Genomic DNA, 14,015 nt, shown 5'->3' on the forward strand with positions numbered 1-14,015 from the left:
TCTTTTAAAGCTTCTAAAAGTACATGGGGTTTCAGAAACAGCCAGTTAATAAAATTCTATTCCTTTTAACTTGCTTATTTATTTTTAAACGCAGTTGTTTTCGTTTCTGCCACGTTGTGCCAGGTCACAGACTTCCCCTGTGGGACCATTCCTCCCCATTTCGCTAAAGAAAATGCTTGACTATAATAAATGTTATATAACAATAACAGTCATGGTAAAGTTATTTGAACCAGCTCTCCTTAGATCAAATTCCTCCTTAGCAGAAATTCCTGGGCCTTGACGACTATACAATAGAAGATCGGGCACAGCAGGAAGAAATGAAGTCACTGAGCTGTAGCTACAGGAAGCAAGCTGGCTCTGAACCCTTGCCATTATGAGTACCCTCCCCCACCTCCCCGCCACCCCAAGAAGCTGTCTCCCAAAGCTGCCCAAGGGCAGGTTGCCAATAGGACTCCATGGTTCTGTTCAGTGGCATCTCCAGACAGGATCCTTTGCTTTCACACTCCACAAAGTCAGCGAAGCTCAGTGTGCACCAGTGCGCCTAACACGGCTGGGATAGAGTTACACTGCCAACATCTAGCCGCAATGAGCCACCAAGGCCTAGCCGCGCATGCGCTTGAGGGGGCCGGCGTCCCAGCCGAGGAGGCGGGACTGGCTATCGGAGTAGAATTTTTATTGGCTGTTTCTGGAAGGCCCCGCCTCCCGGTGGTGGAGGCGGTCCGCGGGCCAGGTCAGGCTGGGGAACGGGCTGCGCCTGTGGCAGAAGTGAGGTAAGCCATGCGGCGTGGCTGTCGGTCCACCAGCCGCTGCCGGGTGGGCAGTCGTCGCTTCGGGTCCGGCTGCAGCCGCAGCTATGGGGGCGAGGGAGACCGAAGCCGGAGGATGTGGGCTGGGGTGCAGGCCGGTGGCGGGGCATGTAGTGTCAGGGCCGGGACGACGCGGGCGGCGGACTGGGCATTTGACCTGCTGCTCCTTCTGCTGGCCCTTCGAAGCGTCCGGCTCCGGAGGATCTGGCTTTGAGTGGTTCTCTGGTTTACGTCTCCAGGGCCGACTGGCAGTGGAGGGGCTTGGTAGCCGGAGGGGCTGGCATGATCCATCTAGCTTACCTGACTCAGGTTGCAGTTGTCCTGTCCCCACCCCCCCAACCCCGGTCTCTGGTCCGGGGCAGCGCAAGGGATTCTGGTGTCTTCCTGTCTGGCCTGGGGGTAACTGTCTATTCCCCGGGACTCAGGCAGTTTTTGTCCACTTTAATGCAAAGGCTCTTGGGTGAGCAGGGCCTGCTTTTCTGACTCAGGTCTCTGGCTCTGAAGAGTTTATTTGTGGGGCTAGGTGGATGTTTGTAGACACCTGCGGTTGTGTAGGATTTACTCTGAGTTTGATTCAGCCATGGTGCCTTGACCCCTTGTTTGTAGTTTTGGATTCAGTGAAACCAACCTCTCCATTATACAGTCATCAATTCATTCATTGCAAACTTTTAAAATGAGTTCCTTGGTGAATATTCCCTGCCTTTGCTTGCATTTAATATGTCAGTGCAAGTGTCTGAATTGACAAGATTTGAGATGGACTTTTTCTTTTTTTTTTTTGCTGTTGTTGTTCATTTTCAGGATCTAGATTTAGATGCAAAAGAGGTCCTCCCTCGTACCTCATTCAAAGTTTTGCTTTTTTTTTTCTCCTAATAAACCCTAAAACATAGTGACTCTGAGGGATAATCCTAGTTAACTGTGTCACTGAAGACCACCCATAGATGGGCTTCCTATTGGAAAAGTAACGGGGTGAGATTACAAGTATTTGGTAATTTTGGAATGTTCAAGGAGAGATGGGCATACAGCAGATGTATTGAACTATGTTAGCAGTTGGGAACCAACTAAATAAAAAACACATGACGTCATTTATGATTGTGTGTTTTATGTTTCAGTGACAAGTGTTTCTATTCACAGACACTTGACTAGCTAGCAAGTGCATGGTTACAATTTTGATTGACATCCAGTTTCTTCAAAGAAAGTGCCATGACTCATCTAAATTTTGAAGTGTAGTAATCGTGAATTTTTTAGCTACATATAAAGATACTCCATAGAGATAACAGGACAAGAATGCAATTTTCAAACCTCTTGACTTGCTTTGGTGATAAGAGATAGCCAAAACAACCACATTATTTACTTTCCAAGGTAATCTTATTAACAGTTACCATTTCTTCCTTGTCCATATTTTTCTTATTTTTTTAAATTAAACATAATTAAACACTGTACCATGTTACCATTTGGAGGGTTTTAATTGCTTGGTGGTTCTAATTGAGGCCTGATAACTCAAAAGTAACCTGTATAGATGTACTAGATTTTTCATATGGTGATTGGTTAATGGTATTTACAAATAGTACAGATCACCCTTTTCTAGTACAAAATGATTTTAAAGGTGATTATTTTGATATTCTGAGCCTTGTGACGTGATACTTGACGTTGTCCATAAACTGTTAGTTGAATTAATGTCAGGAGTGTAAATCTATTACAATCACTATTAGGAGTAAGTATACTATCTTGAGCTCTCTCATATAAAATACAGTTAGCTTTAGAAGTATATTGTAACTTATAAATAGCAGTAAATTGAGCGGAACTTATGTGTACCATTTCCATCATGGGAAATAAAAAATGCTAAGCTAATAGGACAAGTGTTATTTGTCAGTTTCCTCTATTTAAATTATTTCAAGCTTTTTCAAAATGTAAATCCCATTCATTTCAAACACTAGATTAAAACATTTTAAAGTGTGTAAAAAAATACTTTTTTAATCTGTTTCAAGTCACATTGAAAGTAATACAATGGCATTTTTTTATTATTTTGCTAATTTATATTTTCATAATTCAGCCAGAATCAGAGTATGCATGTATTTGTTTGTTTTATTGTTTTATTATTTGTATAGCTGAGAATGGCCTTGAACTTCTGATTTTCTTGCCTCAACCTACCCAGTGCTGAAATTAAGGCAAGTGCTACCCCTTTCTGGTTTATACCTTGCTGGGATTGAAATCAATATCTTGTGCAATAAAAATGTATTATTATTATTGTTAATATTATTGTTATCATGTGTATTTACACGAGCCCAGACGTCTGTGAGAGCTAGAGGTATCAGATCCTTTGAATCTTGGAATTATAGGCAGTTGTGAGTCACCTGATGTGAGTGCTGGGAGCCCAACTTGAGTATGCTAGAAGAGCATTGTGCACTCTTAACTGCTGAGTTGTCTCTCTAGGTATCTGAGTATTCTGATTGTACAGACCCATTAACTTAGGAAGAGTTATAGCCCAAAAATCTTACTGTAAGTCAATAATATTGTACATCAAAAATGCAATTAAGAAGAATCAGCATGACGAGTAATTGTGAGGGAAAGACAGGTGTCTTCTATGAGTTTGAGGTCTACAAAGTAAACTCCAGGCTAGCTCATGCTGCATAATGAGACCCTGTTTAGTTCAGTGGATCAAGGGCTTGCTATGATAAGTGGATTTCTTAGCCCCCCATGTAAATGCTAAATAAATGGGTGCCTTCAATTGCAGTATTCAAGAGCTTAGAAGATCCCTGGGGCAAGCTACATAGTTGTACCAGCTATACAGAGCTGGAATTGATCAGCTATGGTTTCAGCAAGGAACTCTTCCTCATTAAATAAAATGGAGGGCAATTGAGGAAATCAGTTGGTGTTAACTTTTGTTGTCCATACAGTGTACATATACCCATACCCACATATTACCTATAAATATGCCGTGTGTGTGTGTGTGTGTGTGTGTGTGTGTGCAAATGCACATGCCAAAAAAAAAGGTAAGAGTAAAAACAATTCAATTAAAAAAGTGCTGTGTTGGTAGAGTGTGTATTGCCATCTGGAGACCCTCCTTTTGATCTGCAGAACCTGTGTTTAAAAGGAATTTGGGTGTGGTGGCCTGTGGTCATAATCCTAATTAAGGGAAGGTGAAGACAAGGAGATCACTAAGTCTTGGTGGCCTGCCAGCCTGCCTAGCCTACTTGGCCAATTTCTGGTCACTAAAAAACCCTGTCTCAAACAAAGCATATAGAATATCTGAGGGATGATAACTGAGGATCTCTTTGACCTCTACCTACACATGAACATAGGCTCATATACATGCATACCCATACATGTGCATCTATGTGCACACATACATACATACAGTCCATTTAATATATCTAGCTTATTGATCATCATGGTTTAGCAACTGTACACTCTACGCTATGGGGTCTTTATCCTTGTGATCAAGTGTGGCATGTGCAGTGCCCAAGGAGGCTAGAAGAAAGCACTGGATTCCCTGGAACTGGAGTTACAGACAGTTGTAAGCTACCATGTGGGAGCTAGAAATTAAACCGAGGTCCTCTGGAAGAGCAGCCAGTGCTCTTAGCCACTGAGCCATCTTTCCATCTTCTGATTAAAGGCTTTTGAACATATTTTCAGTTTACAATGCATTATTGAGCTATAACGTCATTATAAGGATATTATAAGTTAAGCTTTTAGGGTACTGATGGGATGTAGGGCTTAGCTGATATGGAAGGAGAATGGTGTGTACCTCACCTGGACATTGATACAGCTGATGACTTATGAGGGAGGGGAGGTGGAGAAGAGAGAGGCATGTGATCTTGGTTTCTGAAGTTTTATCTACCTGGTGGTAGTGGTCAGAGAACATGAGGGATACTTGGATGTTACCCTCTCAGAGTAAGCCATGGGGAAGAGAACATGAGGGATACTTGGTGTTACCCTCTCAGAGTAAGCGATGGGGAAGCACCTTTCCTGCACTTGAAGTTCAGAAGGTTTATTCTTCTTTGATTTGGGCCTCCAAAGATGGAATGTTTGCTTAGTTTTCACCAGGTTGTGGAAATAGGGGATTCTTATGAAGAATCAAGGATGCGAGAACATTTATTGATTGGTATTGGAGTCCAAATTGTTGTGAAGGAAGGAAGAGTGTTTGGTGGGAGGAAGACATCTTTAAAGTGTTTGGAAGGCTGGCTCAGGCCGTGACGTGTCTGAAGACATGAATTTGGATCTCCAGCACCCACATAAAAGCTGGTGTGATCTTGTGCCAAGTTGCTGAGTTTTTCAGTAAGATCCTGCTTCAAAAAACAAGGCAAAGAATGATCAAGGATGATGCCCACTATGGACCTCTGACCTTCACACATGAGTACATGCATGCACACACCTGCATACACATTTACATACAGTCACATGAACAGGTACATATCTCCTACACATATGCACATGTACAACACACACACACACACACACACACACACACACACACACACACACAATTTAGCTTTTAGGTGGCAGAGTTTCCCTGAACTCTTGTTACTGGCTTTGAAATTCCAATGATTTTAGGTTTTGAGGAAATTCCCTCTGGACAAATGTTAGCCCATCAAGTCATTATTGTTTCTGTTACAAAGCTTGTATAGCACTGTTTTAAGAAAAAGAAAAGACATTTTAGGGCAAAAACTACTTCATTTGTCCAATTGTTTCCTTAAGTCATTGTATTACATTGTATTTATTTACTAATTTACTCATTTTATGTAAATGAGGGTACATATATGGAGGTGGGAGAATAATTTGCTGGAGTTGGCTCTCTGCTATTATGGATTTTGTGGTTTGAACTCACGTGGTCAGACTTGGTAGCAAATGTTTTAATGCTAAGGCACTCATTGGCCTCATTCATTCATTCATTCATTCATTTATTTAGAGTTTGGATCTTGATATGTAACTCAGATTTATAGCAAAAGTTCTGCCTTAGCCTCTTGAATGCTCTCATTTTTAATTGTTAATTATTATGTATGTGAGGGGTGTATGTGTGTGTGCACGCATGTGTGTGTTTGTGTATTAGTGTGTTAATTTCCTATTGCTATGATAAAATACTATGTCCATCTTAAAGAAGGAAGTGTTTCATTTTGGCTTATGGTTCCAGAGGGGTAAAGGACCATCACCAGTATAGTGGGTAAGTGTGGCAGCAGGCAGGCATGGTCACTGGAGCAGCGGTTAAGAGTTCACATCTTGGGGGTTGGGGATTTAGCTCAGTGGTAGAGCACTTGCCTAGGAAGCGCAAGGCCCTGGGTTCGGTCCCCAGCTCCGAAAAAAAGAAAAAGAAAAAAAAAAAAAAAGAGTTCACATCTTAAACTGCCACACATCTAGGCTTGAAGTTAATAGTAGACTATCACAGGGCAGGAGAAATGGCTCAGTGGCTAGGAGAACTTACTGCTCTTACAGAGGACTTCAGTTTAGTTTCCGCATCTACATTGGATGCCTCACAACTGCATAAAACTCCAGTTCCAGTGGACCTGATGCCTTCTTCTGGTCCCCACAGGCACCTACACTACTGTGGTGCGTGCACACAGACAGACACACACACACACACACACACACACACACACACACACACACACACACACAGTTTACCCAACAGTCTTCAAATTTAGTGGATAGAGATGAAGAACTAGCTTGCTTTTGAAATGGCTCAGGTAGCAGTCACTTTGTAAAGTTATTGCTAGGATGAATGGCATTTAAGACCATGGCCCACTCTCTTCCCCTCTCCTTCCTCCTTTTCCCTTTCCCTTCTAGTCCCTCTTTTTTCTAGGGCATCTCCAATGTTAGGTGAGCATTCTACCACTGAGCTGTATTCTCAGGCCACCATAGCTTTCACCTTTCTTGTGCTTTGAGACAAAATATATCTACATACCCTAGGCTGGGCTTGAATTCATGGCCATCTTCCAGCTTCCCAATCTGGGATTATAGGGGTTGCCTCATTATCTTACTAGTAATGTCTTTTGTTCTTTCTGCCTGCAACACTGTCAGCACAACAGCCAGAGTAGTTTTTCTTTTTTTAAAGTGTGAGTTAGATTTCTTTTTTTTTACCTGAAATCCTCTAATGGTGTTTTTTCTTGCTACTCCCCAAAAGGACAGAGTCTGTCTTTATAGCTGCCTAAAAGACTATGCTATGATCTGACCTAATTTTGGCCACTTTACTGTAGTTCTCCCTCAGTCAATTATTTTCAGATGAGCTTGTTTCTCAGTCATATGAGCATATTCTCACCATTTTTTTTTTCTGGTCTGCTTTTTTCCCCTCTCCTGGAATTCTCTTCTGACACTATTGCCTCCTTTAAGCCTTGGGAGAAGTGTCAGCTCTGTCAGACCTTTCTTTCCCACCCTGTATAAGACTGGAACCCTTTACCAGTGTCATCCCTTGTCCTTGGTTACATTAAGCATAGCAGTCATTTCACAGGTCCTTGTGACTTAGTATTTTCCTGCTTCCTGTCTTCTCTCCAGTGACTGTCATCTAGCGGGGCAGGAGCGTCTGTCTCCCAGTGCCTCCTGTCATGCCTGGCACACGGCGAACATCTAGGAATTTTTGTATTAAATATATGTAGGTGCATGTATGGGACCTTTTGGAAGGCCCAGGTTTCTCTTCCATGTCTTATGGAAAAGCCCTGAACTGTGAGCTGCCACGAGAGGACATTGGCTTCCTGTAGCAAATACCTTGGTAATCCATGTTCTAATTTGAATTTTCATTATTATTTTTTTAAGGTCTGCTAGGCAGGATTCTACACCAAGGCTCTTTATCTTTTATAGGAAAAATATGGTCTTTCAGTGCATTGGATTCTTGCGCTTGGCCCAGAGCAGAGACTCAGAGACTTCACTTCATGTTCTACGTCAATCATGTTTATGGCGAAGCTGAAGGCTAGGCCTGTGGCACAGTAGGAGAATACTTTGATTCTGCAGCAGTACAGAAAGCAAACCAAGTCAAAACAGAAGCAAAGCAGGTGGGTAGGCCGTGGCTCAGCTGATAGAGCTCTTGCCTGCCACATGTGGAGACACGGCTAGATCCCCAGAGTGACATAATGGGGATGGAGTGTCCCAGAACTCAGGAGGTAGCGGTACAAGCATCAGAAGTTTGAGGTCATCCTAAGCTATTTGAGAGATCCAGGCTAGCCTGAGCTACTCAAGACTTTATCTCAGCTACCATCAGCCAGCCAATACAATAACAACAACAACAACAACAACAACAACAACAACAACAACAACAACAACAATGATACAAAAGCAAAACTCAAGTGGTTGACATGAAAGGGCTACAGTATAATGCAGAAAAATTTCAAATATTTTTTTTTTCTTTTTTTCCGGGGCTGGGGACCGAACCCAGGGCCTTGCACTTCCTAGGCAAGCGCTCTACCACTGAGCTAAATCCCCAACCCCCAAATATTTTTTAAATGCATAAATCTGTCTACTAAAAGGAACGAATTGAAAATATCAGTTGAGAGATGTTTTGCTATTCAAAATAAAAGTATTTAGAATTTTAATGTATGGCATAATCATCTTATAAATCAATTCAGACCAGGAGGTTATGGTAATAAGCATAACATTCAAAACGAATGATTCTGAATAAAATTTATAATTTCTTCAGTGCCTCATTTTGCTTCTGTTAGATACCATTAATGAAATCTTCATTCATACAGATGCGTGATACATGATTATAATTTTTTTAAACAATGGATATTGAAATCTTATCATTTTTAGTTGCTTATTTTACCCATTTTAGTCTTTGTGTGTATGTGCACGTGTGTGTGTGTGTGTGTGTGGTAGGCTGCATATGCATATCACAACATGAATATAGACATCAGAGAACAACTTTTGGGATCCTTTCCTTGCATTAAACTCAGATTGTCAGGCTTGGTGGTAAGCACCTTTGCCTGCTGATCTATCTTGCTTCCCCTTCCCTTCCCTTCCCTTCCCTTCCCTTCCCTTCCCTTCCCTTCCCTTCCCTTCCCTTCCCTTCCCTTCCCTCCCCTCCCCTCCCCTCCCCTCCCCTTCCCTCTCCTTCCCTTCCCTCCCCTCCCCTCCCCCCTTCCCTCCCCTCCCCCCTTCCCTCCCCTTCCCTTCCCTTCCCGGCTGGGATTAAAGGTGTGCCACCATACTAGGCCATTTTATTTCTTTCTTTCTTTTTTTTTTTTGTCTGTATTTTTCTTTTTCTTTTTATAAATTCTAAATAGATTCTTCTCTTGTATAATTCACCCTACTCCTAACTCCCCCCATATTTTCTCTCTCCTGGATCCATTCTTCCTCAGAAAAGACCAGGCCTCTAAGAGAAAATAACTAAATGACAAAAACAAAATACATTAAGACAAGTCAAAGCCCTCACATGGAAGCTGGACAAGGCAACCCAACAGGAGTAAAGGATCTGAGAAGCAGGCACAAGATCAGAGACACACCACCTCCCACTGTTAGGAGTCCCACAGAAACCTCAAGCTAACAGCCACAATATAGATGCTGAGAACCTTGTGCAGACCCCTGTAGGCCTTGTGCTTGTTGCTTCTGTGAGCCCGTATACTCCCTCCTTAGTTGATTCAGTAGGCCATGTTCTCCTGGTGTCCTCCATCTTCTCTGATTTGTACAATCTTTCTGCTCCTTCCATGGGATTTTTCCAGTTCTGAGGTGAGGGATCCAATGGACTCCAAGATAGAGTCTGCATAATGCCCTGCTGTGAATTTCTGTATTCACTCCCATCTGCTGCTGGAGGAAGCTTCTTTGATGATGGCTGGACAAGGCACTGATTTGCACATATAGCAGGCTATCCTTAAGAATCAATTCTTCTTCCCCTCCTCCCCCTTTTTTTGGCCAGATGTGTTTGGTTCTACCTTAGGTCTCTGAATATCCAGGCTCTGTCACCTGGCCATCCAGGCTGTGTCAGGCATGGGGCTCAGTTAAGTCAGACATTGGTTGGCCATTCCCCCAAGTTCTGTGCCACCATTTCCGTAGCACATTTTGTAGGCAAGACAGATTGCAGGCCAAAGGATTTGTGGCTGGGTTGGTGTCCAGGATTTTCTTTCTGTAGCCTTTAGAGCACCAAAGAGACTAGAACTTAGTGAAAGCTCCATGCAGACACCGACTTGACCTCTCTTCATTTGATGAGCCACGTGGATGCTGTCCTTGGCAATGGAGGCCCTGCTGTCAGTGTTGTCCTAGTATCAACCTTGGTTGTTTAGGGATCTCCACAGGACTCCCTCAGCCAATGATTCTACCCAGTGCAACCCAGTCCCACCACTGGAAGCCCACAAGAGATGGGCAGTTCAGACTCTATATCTTCTATTACTAGGAGTCTTCGCTAGGATCACCCTCATAGATCCCAGGAAGTTTCCACTGAACTAGGTTTCTACATCACCTCCCAAGTTCTCCCCAAATCCAGCTGTCTCTCCCAGTATTCTCCCTCTATCCCTTACCTCATCTGATCCCTCTCTGTCCTGTCTCCACCAGACCCCCAGTCCATCTGCAAAATCTATCCTATTTCTCCTTCCCAGGGAGATCTGTGCATCCCCCTGGAGTCCTCTTTATCTAACTTGGCTGACTTCGTGGATTTTAGCTCAATTATCATTTACTTAATAGCTAATGTACATTATATAAGTGAATACATACAATACTTTTCTTTCTGGGTCTGGGCTACCTCACTCAGGATGCATTTTTTTCCCTCTAGATTTGCCTGCAAATCTCATGTCGTTACTTTGTTAATTTTTTAACAGCTGAGTAGGACTCTATTGTGCAGATTACTACATTTATTTATTGATTCTTTGGCTGAGGGACATCTACATTGTTTCCAATTATTGGCTATTATGAGTAAAACTGCAAATGTCTTTGTGGTAGGGTAGAGTGACCTTTGGGTATGTGCCCAAGAATGTTACAGCTGGGTCTTGAGGTAGATTGATTCCCAGTTTTGTGAAGAACCACCATATTGATTTCCATAGTGGCTGTACAAGTTTGCACTCCCACCACCAGGGCCAGGCCCATTTTCCTTGTTCTTTAAAGCATCTTACTGTGGAAAAATTTAAATGCAACATGAATAAGGAGTGCAGTAAGGAAACTTAGTTTCACCAGATTATTTTGTCAATTCTGTGCTAGCTTTAGAATTTACCTACCATAACCCATCATACATTTGCCCATTTTTTTTCTGTAGGAGTGTGTGTGTGTACACATGCATGCATGGATATGTGGGTGCCCACTGAGGCTGCAGGTGTTAGGTCCTCTTAGAGCTGGAGTTACATACACATGGTTGTGAGCTGCCTGATATGGGTGTTGGGAACTGAACTTGGGTCCTGTAGAGTGTGGTATGCACTCTAACCACTGGGCTACCTCTTCAGTTCACAAAAGACCTTTATTTTTGACAGATGCTAAAATAGACTTTCCTTTTACCTACCAATGGGGGGGGGGCTTTGGCTCTATAGATATTATGTTGTATGTGTACTGGAAAATAAATACAAATGTAATCTTTGTGTTGAAGTTTGCCAGCCTTGTACCCTATACTGATTAAAACCAATAGAGGATGTTGAACACACTGAAGGAACACTTATTATTTTTTTTCAGAGGCAGATGATTAATCTCCTGACAAACAGTTTAGAACCAAATGAAATTCCATTAGATTACTTTGGAATACGGCAGGACTGTTATAGCTTCTAATAACTCAAAGGTTGGACTTTCCCGTTAAATAGTATTTAGTAAGTGGTATAATTTGATCCAGTGAGACTTGTTTCTTAGCCTTGGTGATGTGATGAAACTGCCTCTTAAGTAGATGATAGAGACCATGGCTTTCACGGATTTTAATTGAGAGTAAAATAATTTATATTAAGTTTTTATTTGAATTTAATTAATAACTCCATTTTAATTAAAAAATGTATGCCTACTGTAAGGAAAAATTAACATAGCAAATATAATAACAAATGTAATAGAATGTAATCCCCCATCATCCTCTTATTCAGAAATAACCTCTTTATGTACTTTGCATATTTACTTTGTCCTTTTCTCTATTTTTGGTCTGTTGTAAGCATTTCTTTCACATGTCGTATGTATATATGATCTGTGTGTGTGTCAGAGGACATCCTTGGGTGTCAGTCCTCTTCCACCTTGTTTGAGAGAGGGCCTTTCTCCCTGTTGGATGCTGTGGATCCCAGGCTACTTGGTCTGTGACTTGAGGAGTGTCCTGTCTCCTGTTCTCGTTTTATTGGGTAGTGAAGCTCTGGGATCAGATGCTTGAACTATTGTGTCCAGCTTTGCCTTGCCTTGCCCTTCCTTCCTTCCTTCCTTCCTTCCTTCCTTCCTTCCTTCCTTCCTTCCTTCCTTCTTCCTTCTTCCTTCTTCCTTCCTTCTTTCTTTCTAAAAGGTTTATTTCTATTTAAGGAGTATGTGTGTAGTGTGTGTGTCTGTTTTGGGGTATGTACACATGAGTGCAGGGGCCAGAGGGGTCCAGAGACAGAGTCAGATCCCTTGAAGCTGGAGTAGTTGTGAGCTGCCCAGCATGGACCAACTGATGTCTGAAGCACTAAGCTGTCTCTCTGGCCCTTTGCATCCAACTTTTCCTTGGGTTCAGGGGATTCAAACTCAAGTTTTCTGGTTTGGATGTCAAGTGTTTTACTCACTGAATCATCTCCCCAGCCCTGCAAGCCTTCCTTTCTATTTAAAAATTACATTTATCCAGCCAGTTGTGATAGCACATACCTTTAATTCCAGCACAAAATACAAAAGAATATATAAACCTATCTCAAAAACCAATCCCCCCGCCCCTGCACCCCTGTAAATGTACACATCTTTATTTCCTGGGGATTTCGGGGTTTGGGGAAGGTCTACTTGTGGTACTGCTTACTGTACATGTGGAGGATGTGCATGTCTGAGCACGATGTCAGGAGTTGGGTCTCCTACCGTATGTGTCCTGGAGATCTCCTGCCCCTAATTACCTTTTAATTAGCAATGCTTTCGCACTAAACTTGCTTGGTATTTGTTGTTGAGATTATTTAAGTCCTAGGCCTGAGGCTTCTACCTGGCCTTGTTCATTGAATTCCTGGATAAGAAACACACTCAGCCTTTATATTTACACAAGAGCAGCTGTGCAGCTGCCTACCTTCCATGTTGTTAGAATCTACTTTCCTAGCCACAGTCCTGAGTCATGACTTGCTGTTTCATCTGGGCTGCTCCTATCTCCAATTGGTCACCCCTTGCTCGGGGTCAAGCTCTCTAGACTCTGAACCCATGGCTGCTTCTCCTGCGCTTTCTTTTTCTTCCTTGTGGTACTCCTCTTCCCCAAGCCCAGCTAAACCTAAACTCCACCCATGTCTCTTTGGCGCAGCTATTGGCTGTTTTGGACATTGGCATCTTTATTTAGCAATCAGAAAGAATTGTCACAGTGTCACAGGGGCTATGTGCAGACTCCATGTCTTGGGGACGCACTTAGCGTTGCAGTAGACAGGAAAAGAAAAACCTCTACAGTTCTTGGGCTTTTAATATTCTTGCTTCTCTTGAAATGGGAGGCGAGTAGAACTCAAGAACTTGCTGCTGCATGGTTACAGCGGATTGATGAAGGACACCAAACCAAGCCCTTAGGAGCAGCTAGCACACTCTCTTGGAGTGGTTTAGGTTTTGGCCTATTCTGGACTTTCATCTAGTCCTCATCTAATTAGTCTTTTACTTCACTTTTTCACATTTTAAAATTTCTTATTTATTCTTTTTTTATACAGCACATCCCAACTATAGCCTCCCTTCCATCCACTGCTCCCAGTTTCCTCCCAGTCCCCTCCTCCTTCCCCAGATCCATGCTCCTTCATTTCCTTTCAGAAAAGAGCAGGCCTCCCAGGGATGCCAACTGAACACAGTATAACAAGACACAATAAGACAAGGAACAAACCTTTATATGAAGGCTGGACAAAGCAACCCAGCAGGAGGAAAGTAGGGCCCCAAAGAGCAGATAAAGGAGTCAAAGACACTCCCACTTGCATTGTTAGGAGGCCCACAAAAACTCCAACCTACACAACCACAATGCATATGCTGAGGATCTAGAGCGGAAGAAGTCTCCATGACTGCAGCTTCAGTCTCTGTGAGCTTAGCTGACTCTGTGACTTAATCCCGAGGAGTCCTGCTTAGTTGGTTCTGTGGGTTTTGTTCTCCTGGTGTCCTCTACCCCACTGGCTCTCCTGTACACCTTCCCACTTCCTTGGGGTTCCCTGAGCTCCCCCTAATGTT

The 14,015-nt window shown here is 42.8% G+C and overlaps 1 protein-coding gene across 1 annotated transcript in view; it reads left to right on the plus strand.

The window, feature by feature from the left end:
- The first annotated feature begins 725 nt into the window (after positions 1–725).
- Focad (focadhesin) overlaps positions 726–14,015 on the plus strand; it is a 321,997-nt gene continuing 308,707 nt past the window's right edge. Inside the window, exon 1 of the mRNA NM_001427695.1 lies at positions 726–770. The gene's annotated coding sequence lies outside the window, so the exon portion shown is untranslated. The remainder of the gene's footprint in view (positions 771–14,015) is intronic.

This window comes from Rattus norvegicus, chromosome 5 (genome assembly GCF_036323735.1).
Source record: "Rattus norvegicus strain BN/NHsdMcwi chromosome 5, GRCr8, whole genome shotgun sequence".
Classification (NCBI taxonomy): Eukaryota; Metazoa; Chordata; class Mammalia; order Rodentia; family Muridae; genus Rattus; species Rattus norvegicus.